Source organism: Misgurnus anguillicaudatus, chromosome 4 (genome assembly GCF_027580225.2).
Source record: "Misgurnus anguillicaudatus chromosome 4, ASM2758022v2, whole genome shotgun sequence".
Taxonomy (NCBI): Eukaryota; Metazoa; Chordata; class Actinopteri; order Cypriniformes; family Cobitidae; genus Misgurnus; species Misgurnus anguillicaudatus.
The window spans coordinates 21215678-21223612 of NC_073340.2; positions in this window are offsets into that span (position 1 = coordinate 21215678).

Genomic DNA, 7935 nt, shown 5'->3' on the forward strand with positions numbered 1-7935 from the left:
CATGGACACAAATAAATTAATCAAAAATTGCATGACTATAACATGACTTTCCGTGAGATCAGTCTGATATTGCCATGTTATCACATATTGGCCTTAAGATAACAATCAATGCGTACACACACGCACACTCAAAAAGTAAAAGTGAGAAATGAAAGATTAAAATAATAATGATGTAATGTTAATATGAAAAACCAGTAACAGGATTACGTTCACCAAAACAATAAATATTAACAGCACTCTTTCTATGAGCTATAGTGCTATAGTGACAACAATGGATATCAGAACAGTGGCTGGTTTCTGAGGTGCAAATATAAATTTGGGTGTTACAGATGCATGACTGTCCTCCCCCAGTAACACCTGTATTTGATTTTTTTACACAGTTCAAGAAAATGTGCAATGTGTTTTCTCTTTGTTTTAAATCTCAAAATTTTAAACAGAAAATCAAAAAGGATAAGAAATGCTTTTAGATTTTTGCACCAAGTGGATATTAAATGAAAAAAAGTAGTACAAAAATATTTTTGATGTAGCCCTGGAACACAAAATGAGTTAAACTAAAATGTCAAAGCTGCCAAATGTTACATATTGCATTAAGATTTGAACTCAGTACCTCTACACTAAAATGTTTTAAACACATAGAAAACCAAGTAATGCCAAAACAGGTGCATGACGGCATTGTTTGTCACCTAATGCAAGAGTGATTTAAAAGTCAGTGCAAGCCAAAAATTTGCCATTCAAAATGTCAGGTTCTAATTTAAACGCCCATTTACCTTAAGACTCCGGTGCTTGGTCGGTGCATGGTGGCATGTGCATGGCTTCAGAAGGCTTTTTTTCCTGTACGCACAATGCCAGGGTTGTTGGTTCGCGTCCACTGAACACTTCCAGCCAGATCTTGGGTGTTAGCCAATAGGACAAGGTTATAAATACCGGTCTGCTTATTCGGTGACTTACTGCACCATTTATATTATGCTTTTAATCTATGCACATATTATCAGGTTGCTTTAGAGGCCATGGTTAACCTACTGTAAAATGCTTGTGTTAAATGACAACTACACCTAATATCCTTATAACCAGAGCAACACAGTATTAGAACAATATTCTGTACTGAGAAGTTGAGGATGTTTATGGGAGGCAGTGGGGTGTCCATGGACCACCCGGACATGGTGGCCGACATAAATTTAGATCAAAGCAATATCACATTTATTACAAACAATATTTTCTACAACGATCCTAAACGCAAAACGAGAGCCACGAGAATAATCTTTGTTGTTTTATGATGTGTGCTTATTTGTCATGCGCTTTCTACTGATCCCTAGATGGCTATGCATGCAGAGATTCAGATGCCTGGCTTTTTGACATTTTGGCATAGGTAAAGATCCGGCACTTGCACAGAAAGACATTTAATGCATTCACCTATGGGAACCAAGACATGACAAAAGTGGTCAAGCACTAATCTGAATATCATCATTAGGAAAGAGAATAGCTTTCATTACTGTACAACAATAGAGATTTATTAGTATTAGTCAGGGATCTACAAAGGGTTGGAATTGAGTTTTAATGTTTCTTCACAGTGCTGTGGTCAATCTAATGCAATCATGCGCACAGTAATCCATTTAAAGTCATTCTCTGAATGCTCGGCAGGGAAGCCACTCCGTCTCCTCTCTTCGATGGCCTTGACTTCTCTAATTGATCCATAACGGCAGTGAGACAGTCCGATCGATGAGGAAACCATGTGCTGCACATGTTATTGTTCTTCTGTAATTATACTTAAATGTTAATCATGTAAGGATAACTCAATTTCAAAGATTTAATTAGGTTTCTTGGTGTGCGCATCAGAAATACAATGAAGATGGGGAAAATTGGGAATCTTTTGTTCGTGATTCCACAAGGACATCAAACATTATCCAACAACATCATCAAACAATCTTGGAGCAACCAATCAAATAATTAACCTCTCAAAATTATAATTTGTAGTTTTTAGAAACAGGGTACACTGTAAAAAAAAATCTGTTGGTTCAACCTAAAAAAGTAAGTTACCTAGTTGCCTGAAAATTTTGAGTTCATTCAACTTTAAATAATTTGTTGACTCAAAAAAGTTGTTGTGTCAACTAATAGTTTTAAAGGAAAACACCACCGTTTTCAATATTTTACTATGTTCTTACCTCACGAATTAATACATCCCCATCTTCCCTCAACGCATGCACCTTGTACAGTGCATTGTGAATGTGCCAGCATCCAGCCCAGCCCCATCCATTCCCACGGCTCCAAACAGGGATGAAATTAGAAGCCACCAAACACTTCCATGTTTTCCCTATTTAAAGACTGTTACATGAGTAGTTACACAAAGTATGGTGGCACAAAATAAAATGTTTGTTTGGAGCCATAGGAATGAATGGGGCTAGGCTAAACACAAACACATTCAGAACGCGCTGTACAAAGATTAAAAGTGCACGCATTGAAAAAAGATAGGTATGTATTAATTCATCTAAGTTGATTTAAGAACAGTAAAATATTGAAAAATGGTCGTGTTTCCCTTTAAGTTAAATTTTAAGGCAACTTTTTAAGTCATTAAACCAAAAAGTACATTTCCTAATAGCTTGTGCTCAAACAGTAATCCCTATAATCTCTGTCTGTGATCTCACAGACCTCAGAGCAGACATCCATAAAACAAGGATGACGTTAGACCAGTTCTGGGAAAGATCTGGAAATCTTTCGAAAGTGCGAGCTGTTTACAAAACAATAGGTATAATACTTGAAACTCAGTTAAGATAACATCAAAGCCGTATCAGCAATCTCTCATGCGTGTGTCTATACAATGGCTAATTTTCTTATACAATGAGTCTGCACTGATAGTTATCTGATGTCTAACATATGCTTTCAAGTAGGCTACCACTTAAACAGCCACATCCGTTAGACAAGATAGACTGTGCCACCAAGACAGGCGCATTTATCTGCCCATAACTGCATGCAGATGCATGCTAATACAATTAAGCAATCTCTGTGATCTTAGACCCAAGAAGCATATTTGACAAGGCTACACTAGAAATTCAAGAGATTCAGAGATAAACAGACAGATTTGAGCAATCACTCAGTGTCGGTATAATAAAACTGCGGTATGGCAGCACATTTGAATTATCCATGGCCTAAAACCCCACCTGTCCTTTTTCCAGTGACTCCCCAGATGAAATGGCTCTGACAGTAATGGAGTCGGACCCATGTGCCCCGGTATCCATTTCTTCTACCAACACGGTCTCTCCTTGATGGGCCGCACCGCTCGATTGAATGACTCTTAAAACTTTGATGAGCTCGAATGGGCCGGTGCTCCAAAGACAAAGAGGGAGTGTTGTTTGTCCAACAGTGCTACTAAGGAGATGTTGGGTCAGCCATGGGACGTAGATAAAACCTGTTATTTGAAGCCAATCCAGAATTCGTATCTCAATGAAACCAGAGGTTAATGGGAAACCGGTGGTTTATGCCAAAATGCAAGTAGATTGATTAGGCCTGTAAACAGGGTCAACCACAAATTGACCTCATACAATCCATCAAACTGCAACATTATTTAAATAAATTCATAAAAATGGAACCATACACTATAAAAATTCCTTTTTTTAAAGGGACACTCCACTTTTTTTGAAAACATGCTCATTTTCCAGCTCCCCTAGAGTTAAAACATTTGATTTTGACCGTTTTGGAATCCACTCAGTAAATCGCCAGATCTAGCAGTACCATTTTTAGTATAGCTTAGCATAATTCATTGAATCTGATTAGACCATTAGCATTGCGCTAAAAAAATTACCAAAGAGTTGAGATATTTTTCCTATTTAAGACTTGACTCTTCTGTAGTTACATCATGTACTAAGACCGCCGGAAAACCAAAAGTTGCGTTTTTCTAGGCAGATATGGTTAAGAACTATACTCTCATTTTGGCATAATAATCAAGGACTTTGCTGCTGTAACATGGCTGCAGCAGGCGCAATGATATTATGCAACGTCTGAAAATAATCCCCTGCTATTGAAAGTAACGAAGGACTATTTTCAGGCAGTGCGTTATATCACTACGCCTGCTGCAGCCATGTCACAGCAACAAATAATAATTTTTCGCCAGTCTTAGAAACACGATGTCACTACAGAAGAGTCAAGTTTTAAATAGGAAAAATATCGAAACTCTTTGGTTATTTTTTTGCGTGATGCTAATGGTCTAATCAGATTCAATGGATTATGCTAAGCTATGCTAAAAGATCAGCTGAATGGATTCCAAAAGGGTAAATTTAAAATTAATTTAAACTTTTTGACTAGTAAAGTTTTACACTGTATAAAAAGATTTGTTGGTTCAACTTAAAAAAGTTAGTTACCTGATTGCCTTACATTTTTAAATAAATTTAAAAAATATTAGTTATCTAAAAAAAAAGTGTAAAAATTGTTGTTTTAACTAATATGTTTAAGTTAAATTAACTCCAAAATTTTAAGCAACCAGGTAACTTACTTTTTAATGTGATAAATTATAAAAAAATACATTTGAAATTCAACTTTATTTTTATACTTTCTAGCTACTCCTAAATTATAAATTCAAGTTGATTAAACTTAAAAATTTAAGGGCAACAAGGAATTTTTTACAGTGTAGGTGCTAAAGCAAATGTGTATTAAAAATAAAGATTATTAATACAAGCAATTTAGATTTTTAATAGGCTGCAATCCACTTACATAAAAGTTTCAGTGGTATGAATTACAGTAAAATACTGAGCCCTTCATAAATGTTTATGAATCTGCGTAACAAGAATATGTTTGGTGGAGCACAGTTACACAAGTTCCAAATATTAGATAACCCATCTTGAACCCAGACAGAAATTCCTGGCAGAGGACCAATAACAGCTTCACAACAAAGCATTTTATGAAGAGACACATACTTGAAAAGCTCGATGCTTCAAATAACACACTATATCATATGATTTGATAAACACCAAAGTCTCTTAAAATTTTGACCCTGTCTGTGATTATGAGACTTTAGACTGGGTCTGACACAAAATCAGGATCATGTTACTGTCACCACCAATCACTGTAATAAAAAGCGAGCTAAGATTATAGCTTTAGGTATAATAGCTAAGGTATTTTGCTATTCTGCTCTGATCATATATCATCACTATTGAAACATTGTCCAATCAGCTTTAAAGACCATATAACACTAGTTAAGCCACTGCACACCCGTAACTAAGACATACAACTCATCCTCATGAGAAAGTAAGGTGGTTTGATTACGAAGAAGCAGAAATGGGGGAGGAGAATATATTAGAGTCTGACATGAATTCACAGACCGGTGCAATAAATGAACCTCCAACATTTGGATGTGAGGTAAACAAGATAGCCTTTACATTACATACTATAGATTGCTCACATTACCACCATAACAGAACATGATCACATTCTACATCTTAAGCAATCCTCTCCCAGGGATCTTAAGGGTTCTGCTGGGATCTATGTTGTGGGATACGGCAGAATAGGATAAGTGGATTAGACATTGACACTGCCTCTGGGAGTGCTCACCTCATATGCCCTGTGTGAGAGAGACTTTTATACCGTTTGTGCTACTTTCACGCTGTTCCCCTGGAAAGCAGGCGTCTCTGCTGGAACATATTTGTCCCGTCGAGCAGCGGCAAGAGCAAGAGTTCAATACTGTCATTGTGTAATTGACCCTACAGATGGTATTTAATTACAAGCCTCACAGAGAGTGAAAGACTGTTGACGGGTAATTGAAAAATTAGGAAACGGAAATTGTTACGCAATAAGAGGTGGGTTTCATATAAACAAAAAGCATGTGCCTTAAAACAAATCAAGCATATATTTATTTGCTTTTAAAGACATTCACCATGTCTCTTTATATTGTACTGCAAAGAAATAGAGACAAGTTCAGGCTTACTTATTCCAATCGAGTAAAAGCCCTTGTGTGTTATATGAAGGCAAAACAATACCAAACTAAAATCTTTCAAGGAACCTGATTAAAGAAAAAGTTCACCAAAATATTAAAATTCTCTCATAAACATGCATATGACAACTAGTCACAAGACATGTGAGAACCAATGAGATTAATATGGCTGTGCCGCCATATTTAAAGGGATCATAGCATAAAAATCTGACTTTTTCTATCAAAAGGTGAAAAAGAACAACCACTTTGTTTTGATGAATAATTCTCTGCAAGCATGTGAAAAATTGGGTCGTTTTAGATTTCGCCTGTTTAGTCTAATTACAAAAATACCGCCCCTTAATCTGCACTATCCAACCATGGCACTGCCAATTAGTAGAGAGAAAAAAACTGACAGCACATTTGAGTTTCAATTTCAACAAACCACCATCATTGCGGTCAGTGTTTGCATTTCATCAGCTCATTTGCATTTTAAAGGACACAGCCAAAAATGACAATTTTAACATGCTATAGCATATAGTTGGAAAGCATCTTTTGCAGCGATTTTTGTGTAAGCATATCAGTAAACATCCCTGACCACTCGCTAAGTTTCACGTCTTTGTAAACGAAAGTTTAATGCATTTTAGGAAGGATTGTTCCAGTACACCTATACACCCATTGTAGAGGTGGGAGGTGAAACAACAAACACCTGAAAAATCTCGGGCCAGCCGCAAATGTCGAAATTTCAGTCTCTATTTTATCATAAACATCAAAAACAGGGCTTTAAGTGTAAAATACCGAACTCCAAATAGCATGACAAACTTTACCTGTCGAGTAGAAACTTCGCATGGCAAGCCCAACCTGTGCTTTAAGCACACGCCAGTGTGTGAAATAGTTTCCAAAAACACTCTGGTCTTCTCTCTTTCGTTAGAGGCTTTTCTCTTCTTGTCATACAATTCAATTCAATTAAATTGTATTTATATAGCGCTTTTCACAATTTGGTAGTTGTATCAAAGCAGCTTTACATTAATAGAAGCAGTGAAAAGCACAGAAAATCAACAGATAGCACAACATAATACACGATAGCACAAGCAGCTAAATTTGCTGCGGCTATAAATCAACATTAAAGCAAATGTATTAACGTATAGAAGTTAAGCCCAAGAAGGCTGCCTCCCCGGGTTGAAAAACCCCCTAGGAGAAAAAAACCCCTGACTTTTTAGCCGGGGAAGTAAAAAAAAGTCCTAGGACAGAAAAACCCTTGGGATATACACATTGAAACGGATAAGGAGATTAATTCGTAGACACTTTTTTTCTCTTGCGACCCTCAGACATTTTAAAAAAACACGGTGAGAACGCACGCTTCAATGAATGGTTAAAACCGTAGCCCACCACACATATACACCTGAAAGTGCGCATGAGCTGCAAGGGAACCTAGGGACGAGCATGTACGACGGCCTTAAGTCAACATATCGTCAGAATGATTGACAACTGGGATGACCAATAGTCTAGATCAGTGTTTCCAATCCTGGTCCTCGAGGCCCCCCTTCCAGAAAGCTTTAGATGTCTCCTTATTTAACACACCTGATTTAACTCATCAGCTTGTTAGGGAGACATGCGCTGCGTCCGAAAACTCAAGGCAGTGACTCGTTGCCTCGCTGCCTCGTGAGGAAATGACTTCAGAGGTATGAAGGCAGCTCAGAGAAAGACTTTCGGACACACTTCAAAGGCAGCGTGTTTGAAATATAAACAGAGAGCGCCTTTGTGATAACTAATCACATATTTGAAAACTACAATACTAATTTCTCGCTAGAAATGCAATTAAAAGGTGTAAAAAGTGAAAATCTACCTTTATTTTCACTAAATTGGTCGTCCAGTCACGTCCTTGGCTGCCATTTTATTTTTTCGAACTCGACTGGGCTCGACCAATCACATTCTTAATGTACGCCCACGCATAGGTATCTCAGGAGACAGGAAGTAAACCAAACATTGAATTCGGACATGCCTTGATGCCTTCCTGCCTTGGAAAGCTGCCTCAGAAGGCAGCA